Genomic DNA, 18,071 nt, shown 5'->3' on the forward strand with positions numbered 1-18,071 from the left:
CTTATGCCTATTGCTTTCTTTTTAAAAAATATTTCTTGGCTCAACAGGCTAATCCTCCGCCTTGCGGCGCCGGCACACCGGGTTCTAGTCCCGGTCGGGGCACCGATCCTGTCCCGGTTGCCCCTCTTCCAGGCCAGCTCTCTGCTGTGGCCAGGGAGTGCAGTGGAGGATGGCCCAAGTGTTTGGGCTCTGCACCCCATGGGAGACCAGGATAGGCAACTGGCTCCTGCCATCGGAACAGCGCGGTGCGCCGGCCGCAGCGCGCTACCGCGGCGGCCATTGGAGGGTGAACCAGCGGCAAAAGGAAGACCTTTCTCTCTGTCTCTCTCTCTCTCACTGTCCACTCTGCCTGTCAAAAACTAAAAATATATATATATATATTTCTTTATTTATATATTTGAAAAGGAAAGCTACAGAGAGAGAAGGAGAGACAGAGAAAGAGTCCTTCTACCTAGTAGCCCACTCCCCAGTTGGCCATAATGGCCTTGGTTGTCACAGGTGGAAGTCAGGAACATGTATCACCATCTATTTCTCCCACATGGATAGCAGGGACCCAAGACCTCAGGCCATTTTTTTGCTGCTTTCCTAGGCACATTAGCAGGGAGCTGGATTGGAAGTGGAGCAGTTGGGATACAAATTGTTGCTCATATGGGATGCTAATGTTTCAGGCAATGGCTTAACCTGCTGAACCACAATACTGGTCCCATCCTAATTGTTTTCGATATGAATATTTTCCATCAATTTAATTTCAGCCTTTCTGTGTCATTTAAAACCTTTTTCTTATAGGCAAAATATACTAGGTCATGATTTTTTAATCTACACTAACAATATCTGTCTTCTAATTGGAAGTATCAGGCAGGTAACATTTAGCTAATGAATGATATGGTTGGACTGGGTCTACTATGTTAATTTATCTTTGGTTTTGACTACATTTCTCAACTATTGCTTGCTCTCTCTCTCTCTCTCTCCTCTGTGTGTGTGTGTGTATGTGTGCTTGTTCTAAGAATTACAGTACATCCATTTTTTCACAATTTAGTTAAAATTCATATTGTAGCACTTCATATAAAACATAGAAATTTTCAACCTTTTACAGGCCCCTTTAATATCCTTATCAGAGACCTTTATGCTATAGGTGTAACATGATATGCTCATATATTTAGAATAACACCTAATGATGTTATAAAAGTGGCTGAAAGCAGACATATTTTTCTTTTCTTTTTTTAAAGATTTATTTATTTATTTGAAAGTCAGAGTTACACAGAAAGAGAAAGAGAGGTAAAGAGAGAGAGGTCTTCCATCTGCTGGTTCACTCCCCAAATGGCTGCAACGGCCAGAGCTGCACAGATCTGAAGCCAGAAGCCAGGAGCTTTCTCCGGGTCTTTCACGTGGGTGCAGGGACCCAAGGACTTGGGCCATCCTCTACTGCTTTTCCAGGCCATAGCAGGGAGCTGGATCAGAAGCGGAGCAAATGGGACTCAACCCAGCACCTATATGGGATGTCAGCAATTCAGGCTGCGGCTTTAACTGCTATTCCACAGTGCCGGCCGTGACATAGATTTTAAAAAACTTAAGAGGAAAGCAATTTCAAGATTTTACTTATTTATTTATTTTAAAGGTAGAGTTACAGACAGAGAGAGGGAGAGACAGTAAGAAAAGTCTTCCACTCCCAAAAGGCTGCAATGGCTGGAGCTGAGATGATCTGAAGCCAGGTGCCAGGAGCTTCTTCTGCATTCCACGCAGGTGCAGGGGCCCAAGCACTTGGGCCATCTTCCACTGCTTTCCCAGGCCATAGAGGAGAGATGGATCAGAAAAGGAACAGCCAGGACGTGAACTGGCGCCCACATGGAATGCCAGCACTGCAGATGGAGGCTTCGCCCACTATGCCACATGCTGGCCCCAAGAAGAAAACACTTTTTAATAATTATTCTTTCATGTATCACTATTTTTAATGAACATCACTTATTGAAAATACTATTGTTTGCAGATGAATTGCAAAAATCATCATCAACTTCAAAATACTTATATAATGTCTTACTATAATTAATAGCTTTATAAGATTATTTCATGTATAACAAGATGTATTAGATCTTATATTGAAATGGTATTTGTTTATCTGTTGTTGTATGTATCTAAAGCGCTTACAAATTTTCAGATTTGCATGGTTACAAAACAGCAGAAGGAGCTTTCAAAGGAAAAGTGATTATGATACTGAGATTGTATCATCCTCCTTCCTGATTCCAACTCATTATTCTTTGAGTTCAATGACAACGTTTTTCTAGTGCATTAGGTCAGATGACAGAAAATTATCATTTGGGGCACTTTTTTTTTTTCTTTCTTTCTTTCTTTCTTTTTTTTTTTTTTTTTTTTTTTTGGACAGGCAGAGTGGACAGTGAGAGAGAGAGAGAGAAAGGTCTTCCTTTTCCGTTGGTTCACCCCCCAATGGCCACTACGGCAGGCACGCTGTGGCCGACGCACCATGCTGATCCGAAGCCAGGAGCCAGGTGCTTCCTCCTGGTCTCCCATGCGGGTGCAGGACCCAAGGACTTGGGCCATCCTCCACTGCACTCCAGGGCCACAGCAGAGAGCTGGACAGGAAGAGGAGCGACCGGGACAGAATCCGGTGCCCCGACCGGGACTAGAACCCGGGGTGCCGGCGCCGTAGGCGGAGGATTAGCCTAGTGAGCCGCAGCACCGGCTTCATTTGGGCCACCTTTAAATCATCCTTATTCCCAGTATTTGATAATGAAAACAATTATATATGCATGTTTTATACTCTATAAAATACATATTAAATATATAAACAATATATACTATATATTCTAAATATAAATATATACTTATGTCCACATTTGTAAGGATTTTATGTTTCAATGGCTTCTTCTTCTTCTTTTTTTTTTTTTTGACAGGCAGAGTTAAACAGTGAGAGAGAGAGAGAGAGACAGAGAGAAAGGTCTTCCTTTCCCTTGGTTCACCCCCCAAATGGCCGCTATGGCTGGCGCACTGCACTGATTTGAAGCCAGGAGCCAGGTGCTTCCCCCTGGTCTCCCATGCAGGTGCAGGGCCCAAGCACTTGGGCCATCCTCCACTGCTTTCCCTGGCCACAGCAGAGAGCTGGAGTGGAAGAGGAGCAACCGGGACAGAATCCGGCACCCTAACCGGGACAAGAATCTGAGATGTCAGCGCCGCAGGTGGAGGATTAGCCAAGTGAGCTGGGGTGACAGCCTCAATGGCTTCTTAATAATACTTCCTTTTAGGGGCCGGTGCTGTGAAGCAATGGGTTAACGCCCTTATTACATCCCATATGGGCGCCGGTTCTAGTCCTGACTGCTCCTCTTCCGATCCAGCTCTCTGCTGTGGTTTGGGTTAGCAGTAGAAGATGGCCCAAGTGCTTGGGCCCCTGCACCTATGGTGGAGACCTGGAAGAAGCTCCTGGCTCCTGGCTTCGGATCGGCACAGCTCTGGCTGTTGCGACCATTTGAGGAGCGAATCATCAGATGGAAGACCACTTTCTTTCTTTCTCTGCCTCTCCTCTCTGTGTAACTCTGACTTTTGAATAAATAAATAATTCTTTAAAAAATAATACTTCCTTTTATTAAATAATAAATATCTAAAACCTAAAGCATCAATTACTTGGAGGTCAGCCAAGTATTAAGATTTAAGATTAAGATTTACGTTTCCTTACTTTAACATTAGCTTTGCATTTACCATTAACTTTGTGCTTAATGCAACATACTTCCTTATCTTGCTGTATTCTCTCAAAAAGTTAATATATCCAACTTTTTTGAGAACGCTTCAATGCATAGAAAAATTGCAAGTACAAATAGTTATCGTTGTCCTCACATGTGTAAAAAATTATCCCCCATCTACATCCCTTCTTGAAGGGCACATTTGTGACAGTCAATGAACCAACACTGGAACATTATCACTCAGAATCCATGGTTGATACAAGGGTTCACACTTGCTGTTGTACATTCTATAAGTTTCAACAACTGTATAAGGAAATGTACTCACCATGTTATGATCATGCTTTATAATTCACTTCCCTACAGTGTTCTGCTCTGCCTATTCACCCTTCTCCCTAACATCTAGAATCCACATGAACAAACGGTGGTAACACTTATTAATATTTGTAAGGATTGTGATTCTGAGAATAGGTCATAGGGACTCAATCATCCTAAAGGAAAAAGTGACTGGGATTATTAAACTAAAAAGGATTATGGAACTAAAAAGGAACAATTTTTATAAACGAACCCAAATTCACATCAATCAGATGTTGTCAGCTGGAGTCAGAGTAAGTCCCAGGTATTAACGTTGTAAGAAAATTAACTGTTGAAATGATTCTAGTAAGTCAATTAGAACTTTTTGACAGACTTCAAGTGACTACTTAAGTATGGAGACTCATTATAGGCTGATGGAACTCAAAATAACTTTTATGCTTATTTGACACCTTACAGAGAAAGTTCAGGTGTCTTAGAAACAATGAGCCCAACATCACCCAAGTTGGATGAAAACTTCAAACATTTCTGATAGAAGCACGATTTGTGTCAGCAACTGCTCCAAGGTTGCTTTTCTCAAGCAAAGCAATTCTACATATTTTCTAGAGCTATTTTTTTCTTAAATCCATTTACACTTATCCTAAAAATGGCAAATAAACTTTCTTACAATACTTAGAGAAAACTATCGTATTAAAGCACTGAAATTAGGAGATATGTATTGGTGACAAAAGAAAAATGGAGAGTCATTAAATCATCACCAATATTCCAATCCCTAGACTCTTTCAATTTTAAAGTAATATTTTAATTGATTAAGAAATTTTATAAACCCCAAAGTCTACATCTGTGTTTTAACAAAATGCAAGCATGGCTCATTTTTATTACTAATAATTAGAAATTCATTTTATTTTTAAAAAATATTTATTTATTTATTTATTTGAAAAATCAGACTTACAAAGAGAGAGAGAGAGACAGACAGACAGACAGACAGAGAGATATAGAGAGAGAGGGGGAGAGAGAGAGAGAGAGACTTCCATCCACTGGTTCACTCCCCAAATGTCTCGGATAGCTGGGCCTAGGCCAGGCTGAAGCCAGGAACTTCTCCCATATTGGTGGCAGGGGCCCAAGTACTTGGGCCATCTTCAATGCCTTCCCTGGCCAATAGCAGGGAGCTGGACTGAAAGTGGCTTAGCCAGGACACAAAACCTGTGTTCATGTGGGATGCTGGCATCACAGGTGGCAGTTTTACCCATTATATCACAATGTCAACCCCTTAATTTCTTTTCGGTTTGGTTTTGTTCTGATATAACTTAGGTTAAGAAATGCAGTAAAGCAGTAAGAATAGCATTCATTGTTAGTTGCTTTCTTGTCATTAACTAGATGATGGTTTACGACAATCAAAGAAAATAAAACACTGCCACCTAAGATCCTAGGGGAATATACACAAGTAAAACAGTAATGATTCCTTTTATGTTGTAATGACCCCGTGAATCTCGTGATGGATTGGGAAGATTGAAACAACATTTAATGAAAGAGATTTCTGAGCTTCTTATTAAAGACAGGCAGAAGCATGAAATTGAAGGAGAGGAAGAAAAGGATACTACTGTGATAAAAAAAAAAAAATGAAGGTGTAAACATCCAAGGAATTTAGAGACCTGCAAAACTGGAACTGCAAAAGAGAGCTATTCATGTAAGTTAAAGAGAGTGAAAAGATGAGGAACACAGGTCTAAAATGAGATGTCTGGGTCTCTTGTTGAAACATATTCACTGGGGGCCTGTGTTGTGGTGCAGAAGGTTAAGCCACCACCTGCAACACTGGCGTCCCATCTGAATTCCAATTCTGGCTTCTCCACTTCTGATCCAATTCCAAGCTATGCTCTTGGGAAAATGGCAAAGGATAGCCTGGGAACTTGGGCCTCTGCCACTCATGTGGGAGACCAGGGAGGAGTTCAGGCTCCTGGTTTTGACATAGTCCAGTCCTGATCCTTGTGACCATTAGGGAAGTGGGCCAGCAGACACAAGAGCTTGTATATGTTTCTCCTTCTTTTTCTGTAACTCTGCCTTTTAAAAATAAATAAATAAATAAACATTTTAAAATATACATAAAGAGACTATAAACATGGTAGTATTTCTAAAAATGACAAAAGTGTAAGAACTTAATTTTTATGTTTATTTTCATCTTTTTTTATCATTATTTGAGAGGTAGAGTTTTTTTAGACAGTGAGAGAGAAACAGAGAGAAAGGTCTTCCTTCCATTGGTTCACTCCCCAAATGGCCACTACGGCCGGCGCTGCGCCGATCTGAAGCCGGGAGCCAGGTGCTTCTTCCTGGTCTCCCACGCGGGTGCAGTTGCCCAAGCGCTTGGGTCATCCTCCACTACCCTCTCGGGCCACAGCAGACAGCTGGACTGGAAGAAAAGCAACTGGGACTAGACTCGGCACCCATATGGGATGCCGACGCCGCAAGCGGAGGATTAACCAAGTGTGCCACCGCGCTGGCCCCCAATTTTCATCTTTTTTTTTTTTTTAAGATTTATTTTATTTACATGAAAGATAGAGTTACAGAGACAGATAGAGCCAGAGAGAGAGAGAGGACTTCCATTCCATTGGTTCACTCCCCAAATGACTGTTAACAGCTGATCCGAAACCAGCACACAGGAGCTTCTTCGGGTCTCCCACACGGGTGCAGGGACCCAAGGACTTGGGCCATCTTCCACTGCTTTCCCAAGCCATAGCAGAGTGCTGGATCAGAAGAGGGGCATCTGGGACTCGAACCGGTGCCCATATGGGATGCCAGCGCTTCAGGCCAAGGCTTTAACCTGCTGCACCACAGTGCCAGCCCCTATTTTCATCTATTTCTATGGTATTAAATCCCTAAAGCTTTGCTTGCTTATTAAAGTATGGTGATAACAAGAACTACCTTTCTTCTAAGATACCTGTGAAAAATAAAATGAGGTAGTATTTTAATTCCCTTGGTATTCTATCTGGCACTTAGTAAATATATAAGAAATAGTGACAAATGTCATAAACAGTAGAGTAATCATATTGTCATTTGAATTAGAAACTTAAAAGAAACTATATTCCACACTGGTTTGTTCACTTCCAGATACTCAAGTCTATTTTGTTTTTTTATAGAACAACAACCGAAAGGACACTACTGAATATCTCTGAAACACTGGTAATGTTCTTTTCCTCAGGTGAAAGTGACAATTATTTGACACATTCAGAGCATCTCTGAATATATTCGGGTCTTCAAACTCCCTTTACATTTTCCTTCCCTTTATTTCTCTCTGGGAACAGATAAATTGATCGTGCCCGCTTAAACAAATTGGACCGGGACACTTTCATTTGGTTGAGAGATTACATTATATTTTGGAATCAGAGAGGACCCAGAGGTTTACCTGCTTGTTATTTTTGGCATTCATTATATTATTCTCATCAGATCTCTCTGAGCACATGTGCACATTGATTAAAACAACAAAATGATTAAAGCAATACGTCAAGTGACAATCTTCAAACAACTTGAACCCCCCAAAGAACTTCCTTCTCCAAGACAGAGTACCAATGCTTAATATTCATTTATAGTGTTGCTAGAAGTATTCCAAAAGTATAGAGAACAGAGCCTGAAATGGCCCATGTTGATGTACAATAAGCTACTGAAAAATAGGTAGCTAACGTGTCTCCTTTTTGTGAAGGGTGGTGCTCATTTAAATCCCTGTACTATATTCCAAATGCTCATTAGTGTATTATTCTGTAAATTTATATGCTGATGAATGAGCATACAGCTCTGGGACCCTTTGAGTAAAAAAAAAACATAACAATTTTTTGACAAGACAATTGTAGTTATAACACTGTGCCTAAATTTTATGCAGTGCAACTATTACTATTATTATATTTAGACAAATAAAATATACTGAATGAAAAAAGGATAATCCTGCACATTCAGTATTATTTTATAATGTGTTTCATAAATATATAATAGCTCAAAAGGAAAAGAAATTTAAAAATGCATCAAACTCTTGATGTGTGCATAGTAATCAAATTGAGATGGAGTTCTTTGGGAGACAGCAAGCCCAATTATAAATGTGGAGCGAATGTCGCGTTTTCATGGCAAGCCTCTTTTAATAATTATGTTTCTAGGGAAAAAGTCCCAAGACAAACATCATCAAGGACTGTGTCAATTCACTTTGAGTGAATTATTCAATTCTTGTATGATCTCGGTGAATAAGGCAGAGGCAGGAGTGTGAAGCTGGATGTCACAGGCAGGACTAAGGGGGACTCTCAGTGTTGATTGCTGGGCATCTAGATATGAGCAGAAGGATATTTTATAAGTGGGGAATACTCTAATAGCATCTTGACAGACATAAATCATAAAAGAAATGATACTTTCCTATTTACTGCACATGCTACTTTCGAGTAGATAATAAATAAAAATGAAAAGAACTGCTATCGAAAAATCCTGGAAAGGAGACTGAAGGCAATCCTTATTTTGAGAATGACTGAGCGTAGTAATCACAATCACTTAGCATCCTCTTTGTGACAAGTGCCAGCTGACCAGGGGTCCCTTCATTTTGCTTACAATATGTTCCTGATAAGTATGCTTGACTGGTTCATCTTGTCTATTCTCAACTTCCGGTTTCATTTTCACCATTCAGCTCTTACTATTAATGTTTTCTATTTTTAATTTTTAAAGGTTTACTTATTTATTTGAAAGTCAAAATTAAAAAGAGAGAGTTAGAGAGAGGGAGAGAGAGGTAAAAGAGAGAGAGATCTTCCATCTGCTGGTTCACTTTCTAGATGGTCACCCTGGCTAGGGCTGGAACAGGAGCTTCATCTGAGTTTTCCATATGGGTGCAGGGATCCAAACATGGGCCACTTACTGTGGTGTATCCCGCGCTAGGAAGTTGAGCAGCCAGGTCTCCACCTAAGACACATACAGGATGCTGGCATCTCATTATGCCCTAGCCACTAGAGCACAATGCTGGCCCCTCTTTTAAAAATTTATGTAGTTGTTTCAAAGGCAGAGAGACAGACAGAATCACGGAGAGTTCCCTTCTACTTGTTTACTGACCAGGTAAAAGTTCAGGGTTGGGCCAGTCCAAAACCAGGAGCCAGGAACTCCATGCAGGTCTCCGGTGTAAGTGACAAGGAGCCAACTACTTGAGCCATTGCTGTGGTATCCTGGTGTCTACATTAGTTGGAAGCTAGAGTCAGGAGCTAGAGACAGGTCTCAAACCCAAGTACTCTGATGTAGAACACAAACGTATTATCCAGTTTCAAAACCAGTAAGCTAACATTTATTTTGTTCCCTTTCTCTCTCTCTCTCTTCCTCCCTCTTCCCATCCCTTCTTCAATTCATTTCTTTCATACTTTCTTTATTTTATCTCCATCCACCAGAATGCAAGCTCCCAAAGGAAGAGTCTAAGATCACTCTCACTGGTTACTAGAGAAGTGCTGGGCATACTTAGGTACTTTCTTTCTAATTTCTTTTGCATGTAGCACATCTTATCCTTTGAAACGTGATTCTTTTAAAGGGCAAGTGTTGATTAGTACACTGACAAAATAACTTTTTCAAATAAATGATAATAAAATTTATATTTTTACATGGGAAAGTCAAGCCATTTCTCACTACAGGCCTCTAATTCATTATTAAAAAGATATTCTTGCAATTCTAGCCTACTGTTTTCAGGAAACATCATGCATGTTAATATCTTGTGGCTTGCTTAATCATGTTCTCTGTCTCATAAACACAATAATACCTTTCAAATTTTACCTACTGAAATGCTCTTTCTGGTTTAGATGTTAAGAGTAAACATCACACACACACATACACTCAGGCTCAGGATCACTTTAAACAGAAGAGTTCACATGTTTTTATTTACTCCTCTGTAACACAATAATACTCTACTTGGATCTGAAATTAAAATGTCTTCATTTTGTTTTATACAGAAATTGCTTAAATGATAGATGACATTAAATAAGAACAGAAACAACATTATTTATCTCTGTGTTATTAACTGTATGAAAGACATGCGTGAGCATACTATGTTCTGAATTAATAAAATTAATGGAATTTACTAAAGATGAATTTAAAGAATTCTTCTCAAAGTGCAATAGAAAACAAGTAGGCAGAAGGGGCCAGCTTTGTGGCTTAGTAAGTTTTACTGTCACATGTGGGAGACCTAGAAGGAACTCTTGGCTCCTGGCTTTGGCCTTGTCCAGCCCTGCCACTGCGACCATCTGGGGAGTGAACCAGCGGATGAAATATCTCTCTCTGTTTCTCCCTGTCTCTCTGTAACTCTTCCAAATAAATCTTCAAAAAAATTTGGAAGAAATTTTACAGAAATCTTAATAGTTGTTATAACTAGATTGTGAGTTCAAGGTGAGTTTAGATCCCTGCTTTTTGCTTGCTTGTAAATTCTACATTTTCCATAATATGCAAACATTGCTTTTGTAATAAATGCAATAAACATAATGAATATCTTAATGTCAGTTTCTCAAGCAATGCCAATGTTGGAAAGCAAGGAATAATTATACACATGAATACTTAACAGTGAGAAGTTTCTGCCTATTGTAACCTTGCAAACTGCAGTAACTTGGCAGCAAGGCTTAAAACTGACCACCTTTCCCAGAGGTTATTAATTCTTGACATCCCCTGCAGAATCCTTCAATTTGCTTGTCTTCATTGAGAACAGGTAGCTGAGCATGGGAACTATAAAGGCATTAATTCATCAATGGAAATATGGAAGAGCCCCTCTAATACTTCGCACATTATTTTCAGTGTGTTTTGGCAGAAGCAGTGATGATTCTGCCTGGCTTAGACAGCAAAACACAATAACACTCAGGAGGACGGCTATATTTTTTGACATTTGTACAATTTGGGAGGAGGACTACCTCCTTTTCGTTATTTATTTTTCTATATAAGTCAGGGGAAAATATGGGCACTGGATCTTTGGTTGTGGATATTTTCAGCTTGAGCCTCTTAGCAAAATATTGTGGCGTCATGAGGTACTGTAATTTCTCAGAGATCTCTCATCTCCGCCACCTCTGCAACTTTGTGGGTAGCAACCAGTATTTAATGAAGATATTTTTGAGCTAGGTTCAGCCAGCTTTTAAGGTTCTCATTTGATTCTTCCACTATATTCTTTCTTCTTTTGCTCTTTTCCGTTACACATATTAAAACATTTCAGAAAGGGTATATTTTGGTAATAAAACTTTAGCTAATGCTGTTGAAGCAAAATTTATACCAGAAAAAAAGTTATGTAGGCAAGGGAATAGAGTATACAAGGCTCTTGGAGTAAGAGGGAGAGATCAGAGAAGTCAGTCAGAACTCGAGTCTGCTGAAATAAGATGGGAAGCTTTTTAAATACTGGTGTGAGAGAAAGAGCATGGGTCATCTGTGTTCGTTAATTGGCTTTACCCAAGGAGAAAACAAATCTTCTATCTGCAGGACAGAAGGTACATTTACAACTTGACACAAGGAATCAAGAGAAGTTAGGCTCCTACCCTCCCACAGAGATTAGAAGATAAGTATTCTAACTTACATCTTTAATGACTGCATTACAAAGTGAGGGCTTCTAGGTGTTCCAGGAAGACGGTCCTGCATTGTAAAATGACCAGAGGCTTTTTGAAAAAGATTTGCATCTCAAAGGAGCAAAGAGAGGTTTACAATGAAGAGTTTTCTAAAGAAGATGCTTTTCAGAAAAGGAAGGTCAGAGGCCTAGAGTTAGGAAGAAGTCTATTTAATCAAATAGATGGTAATATTAAGACCTTTTTGGTAAGCATTTAATAATAGGCAATGTAGTATTTTATTTTACATCATATGAATTAGACAAAAATATCCCAACAATTGTATTATTATTTATACTACTTTTTTGCATAAACTACTCATTGAAGTCTCATCAAATACACTATATATAGCATTACAAACTTCAGTCTTAATGTACAGTTGAGCATACTTAAGAGTAGAAAAATTACAGTCTCTATAACTCAAAAATGGCAAAAATGGCTATTAAATTCAGATGTTCTGATCCCAGATACCGTTATTACTCATTTATGCGTGAAGAAGTAGTCATCCAGGGAATGATTTTCCAGGCACTGTGCTAACTCTCATGATTACAGTAGTTAGCAAGAATAGTGCCAAAATAGTGCCAAGCACATGAGAGATGCTCAGCAAACATCTATAACAGGGAAAATGAAATAGTCCCTTCTTTTAAAGTAACTTTGGTATATATTTTAATACAAGTAAAATATAATATAAGTAAAAATTTATGGGGAAAATCTTATCACAGACTGATTGGCTTTTCAATTTGATACTAAGACTATTTTCTGAAACATAATAATTGTTCATTAAGGTAGGAAGTAAAGTGGGAGGAATACTAAGAGGATAAGGGCAATCTAATTGTACCAGATATTGAATTCTAGAAATATGGGAAATGTGGCTATGAAGGAAGGTTTCCAAAATATGAAACACAGTGTTGGAGAAAATGTTGTCAAGAATCCACAGAAGTCTTGTTCCAATGCACTTCCTGCCAAGAAGATCACACTGCATTGTGAATGGTGAGGCTATAATAATTCCAGTTTCTGTGGTGCTAAAGAGGCAACAAAGGAATTTTGGCCTCATAGACAGTCGGGCATAATGATCTGCATAGAACAATATTGTCCCCAGGGAAGGTACAGTCTACTACCTCAGGTCTAAGACATTCTTTAAAACTGCACAAAATAAAATAAAGAAGGTTTTCAGTGTATAAATAAAATATTGTTTTGGGTTCATGCTGTAGCTTATTTTAAGATATGAGCTGGAAAACATTGCCAACCTTGCTCAAGAAGCAAAGTGGGAAAAACACAAAAGCTCCAGTGGGCTTTTTCTCAAGAGATTTGTTTGTGTGTATTGTGATACTCTAAGACAAATCAGAGTTCGCAGAAGAGGACTGATGTGACAGAGTTTTAGTGAAAATCTGCCCATCTAAAAGGATAGAACAAAAGATAGCACTAAAACTCTAAAGATACTTCAAAGATAAAGAATAAAAGTTTAATTCCATGTGGCAAATTAAAGCACAATGAGTGCTATCTGGTAGGAGACACCTGAGGTTTTCAATTAGAGATCTCTGGCAGTTATTAACCCACAGCTATTTTTGGCTCAGCAGACAGAATGAAATGCACTCACAGAACATATTTAATCAAAGAGGCAAAAAGTTCTTTGCACTGAGAAATTCAACAATACAAACTACCAAACACTATGGGAAGATTTATTTTTGCTTATCCTTACTACAGAAGCACATAAAGGTCAAGTAGCTTATTAAATATTTCTTGGAAGATTTTTGTTTTAATTTGGATTAGAAGGAAGAGAGTTTTACCAAAGAGTGTCACAATTAGTCAACTGAAGATTGTGACCAACTACTGGACAGTTACTTAAGGCCACATTATTAATGGACCTAAATGCTAATCTGTTGGTTGAACTTTAAGAGGACACCAGAGCCTTTAAAGTCTTGGGATTAGTGAGAACACTATTCAAGAGAGTCGTATAATATTCCAAATGAGAGTTACAGAACCTGGCTTAGTGAGGAGGACAACTGGGGTGGAATAAAGGCAACCTGTTCTATCCATTGCCTATATGTCATTATCATATCTATATATCTTCATCATCATCTATCAGTATCTATCTACCAAAGTATCTGTTTAGACATCAGAATTTATGAACCAGTTCTGGATGTCTGCCAGGGTGAATAAAAGAAAACCCATGAAGAAAACCCCTGACTCAGACAATTTTGTTAAAAAAGAATAAAATCATTTAAAGGATATGTTGATTTTGGCTTGGGATTCTGGCTCCTAACTGACCTGACCTGTTCTGACTGTTGTAGACTTTGGGGTGTGAACTAAGTATCTCTATCTCACATCTCTCTCTCTTACTTTAAAATAAATTACTGAATAAATAAAAAAATCACTGAGTATGCTCCACAAAGCAAATGTTTTTAATTTAGCCAATGTCCATTTTACTAATTTTGTTTTCCTGGATTTTGCTTTTGGTATTCTGCCTAAAATCTCCTGATCACACTGAAGCATACATTGATGTTCTCCTACTTCTTTACTATAAGTTTATAGTATTGTTTTTTTTGTACATGAGCCATTTAAAATTTATTTTTAAGCAAAATGTGCAGTCTGTGGAGAGGTTCATTTTTTTATGCATGTGGATGTCCATTTGTTCTAGGATTTTTGTTATAAGCACTGCCCATTGAATTGCCTTGGAGGCCTTGTCAATGACCAATTGATTACATTTGAATAGCTCCATTTCTAAAATATCTAGTCTGTTCTATCCACGTATGTGTATATTTTAGCACTATGCCCTGTCTTGGTTATTGTAACCTGATAGCAGTTCTAAAACCAGCTAGTGTTCTTTCCTCAGCTTTCTTTTTCCTCCACCATTTCCCTCTCTGTATAAAGTTAAGAATTATCTTTTTGGGGGTGCACATTTGGCATAGCAGTTCAGATGCTACTTAGGATGTCCACATCACATTTTGGGGTGCCTTACTCCAGGTGCTTAGTTTTCAGTCCTGTATCCACCCCCAATTCCAGCTTTCTGTTAAGGTGTACCTGAGAAGCATCCTAGGATGATTCAAATATTTGGGCCCTTGCCACTAGGATAAGAAACCTGGATTAAATGTCTAACTCCTGGCTTTGACTTGGTCTAGCTACAGGCTACTGTGGGCATTTGGAGAGTGAAGCAGTTAGATGGAAAATCTCTTTCTTTCTGTCTTTCTCACTACCTTTCAAATAACTAAAACAAGAAATTAAAACACCAAAAAAAGAATTAGTTTTGGATATCGTTAAAGATTTTTTTCCTGCTTTGTGTTGCTTGGTTTTACTTTTTTCCACAAATAGGCATTATGTCCAGCATTTCTGCATTCAATACGATGCTAGCTGTGTCCTTGTCATATATTGCTTAACATACTAAAGGGTGTGTTTCTTTTATAACCAATGTTTAAATGTTTTTATCATGAAACGGTGTGGTATTTTATTGGATAATTTCCCTGCATCCGTTGAGATAATCGTATGGGATTATCCTTCATTTTGCTGATGTGATGTACCATGCTTATTGCTTTGCATATATTGATGCATCTCTGCATCACTGGGATGATTCCACTTGGTCTGTGGGATGATCTTTTTGATGTATTGTTGATTTCAATTTCATAGCATTTTGTTGAGGATTTTTATATTTATATTCATCAGGGATATTGGTCTACAGGTTTTTTTTTTTTTTTTTTTTTTTTTTTGGCAGAGTTAGACAGAGAGAGTTATAGACAGTGAGAGAGAGAGAGAGAGAGAGAGAGAAACAGAGAGAAAGGTCTTCCTTCTGTTGGTTCACCCCTCCAATGGCCGCTATGGCCGGCACACTGCGCCAATCCAAAGCAAGGAGCCAGGTGCTTCCTCCTGGTCTCCCATGCTGGTGCAGGTGCCCAGACACTTGGGCCATCCTCCACTGCCCTTCCAGGCCACAGGAGAGAGCTGGACTGGAAGAGGAGCAACCGCAACTAGGACCCAGGGTGCTGGCACCACAGGTGCACTCCCGGGCCACAGCAGAAAGTTAGACTGGAAGAGGAACAACTGGGACAGAACCGGCGCCCCAACCGGGACTAGAACCAGGAGTGCCAGCTCTGCAGGCAGAGGATTAGCCTAGTGAGCCGTGGCACTGGCCTTCTTTTGTTGTTAATTTGCAGGTTCATTCCATTGTAGTTAGAAAAGATACATGATATAATTTCATTTTTCAAGGCTTGTTTATGTCCTAGGGTATGGCATATTCTATAGAATATCCCATACTTAATGAAAATTATGTGTATTCTGCAGATGTTGGATGAAATGTTCTGGATATAACTATCAATTGCATTTGCTGTATAGCATTGTATTGAGTATAGTCTCCTTTTAGATACATTAAGATTTGCCTTATGAAACTAGGTGTCATGACTTTGGATGCATATATATTTGCTATAATAACATCCTTTTGTTGAATTGATTCCCTAATAATTACTTAATGACCTTTTCTTCTCTTGGAGCAGCTTTTGTGTCAATGTCTATTAAGTTTGAAATGAATATAGCTACTGCTGATCACTTTTGATTTCCATTCCCATGGAATATATTTTCTATCCTTTCATGTTCAGTTTGTATGTGTGTTTTTAGCCAAATGTGTTTTGTGTAGGCAATATATACATGAATCTTTTTTGTTTGTTTGCTTAACGTAAATGCAATTTTATGGTTTTCTAGAAAACAAGACTATGCAGAGAATGCCATCCCTTGGAAGGGACAACTAAAGATCAAAATAACAGTCTGTAATTTGTGAAAGAGCATACAGAGCTTTAGTTCCTAAAATTTCTGCTATTATTTGTTTCCAAAGAGAAACATTTAAGGGAGAAAAACAATTCAGTTTCTAGCCTGCAACTCCTTATGTTTGAATCTTTAACAAATTCTCCTTCCAAGTTATCTTATACTATATTTCTTAAGACTAGAGACATTATTGACTATAAGATATGACTTTATCTGTGGTCTACTAAGGTTAAAAAAACTCTTGGTTAAATTATGACACTGTGATTTCTACTCTATGTGAATTTCATTTTATTCTTTTTCACCAATCAATTTTTTACATATGCAGATATAGACAACTATGTTTTGATGGCCAAGTAATGATCAATTGAATGTTTAATTGGGTATGCAGGCTGGCGCTGTGGCTCACTTGGCTAATCCTCTGCCTGTGGCGCCAGCACCCTGGGTTCTAGTCCTAGTTGGGGTGCTGGATTCTATCCCGGTTGCTCCTCTTCCAGTCCAGCTTGCTGCTGTGGACTGGGAAGGCTGTGGAAGATGGTCCAAGGGCTTGGACCCTGCACCCACATGGGAGACCAGGAGGAAGCACCTGGCTCCTGGCTCTGGATTGGCGCAGTGCGCCGGCCACAGTGCACCAGCCGCAGCGGTCATTTGGGGGGTGAACCAACGGAAAAGGAAGACCTTTCTCTCTGTCTCTCTCTCCTTCTCACTGTCTAACTCTGCCCGTCAAAAAAAAATTGCTATACAAACATGTGTCTTAGAATAAGGGAAACATCCTAAACTCCATCCCTCATTCAAATATATTAAACAGTTTTTGTTAATAATTAAAAATAGCAAATACTTAGTAATTATTCTTGCAAAATCATCACAAAATAAAATGGTTATTAGAAAACTTTATACCAGGCAAAATAAATTTTACTCACTCTATACCACTTAATGTTAAAATATTTGTATTTGTATTCAAAGTTTATTTCCATTTATGTATTTTATAATTTATATATATTTTAAATACCAATGTGTAAGTGTTCTTCAAAAAGTTCTTGAGAAATTAGAATAAAATATACTTTATTTGATGCAAACTTTTTCTTACATGATGCATAATTTTTCTCATAATACACATTTTGATATGCCCTCGTATATTTTAGTTGGCCATGGAACATTATTTTCTCTGTTTGTACACCCAATGCTAATTTTTTTTGATAGGCAGAGTGGACAGTGAGAGAGAGACAGAGAGAAAGGTCTTCCTTTACTGTTGGTTCACCCTCCAATGGCTGCTGCGGCTGGTGCGCTGTGGCAGGCGCACTGCACTGATCGGAAGCCAGGAGCCAGGTGCTTCTCCTGGTCTCCCATGCGGGTGCAGGGCCCAAACACTTGGGCCATCCTCCACTGCACTCCCGGGCCATAGCAGAGAGCTGGACTGAAGGAGAGGCAACCAGGAAAGAATCTGGCACCCTGCATGGGACTAGAACCCAGTGTGCTGGTGCAGCAGGTGGAGGACTAGCCTATTGAGCTGCGGCGCAAGCCCCCAGTGCTAAATTTTAAGAAAGAAAGTCAAGTTGACAAAGCAACAAAATTCAATTTTGTTGTGCCTGGACTGGGGTTGCTGTTTTTGTAATCTGGAAAAACAATAGTAAATGACAAATTAAAATTTCTGTAACGATGTAAATGTTTATATAAAATTAAGGTAAAAGAGCACATACACAGTAAATTATAAAATTGTTGACTGCCACAAGCAAAAAACTCCTAGCTACTTTGACGGATGCACATCAGT

Source organism: Lepus europaeus, chromosome 12, assembly GCF_033115175.1.
Source record: "Lepus europaeus isolate LE1 chromosome 12, mLepTim1.pri, whole genome shotgun sequence".
Lineage (NCBI taxonomy): Eukaryota > Metazoa > Chordata > Mammalia > Lagomorpha > Leporidae > Lepus > Lepus europaeus.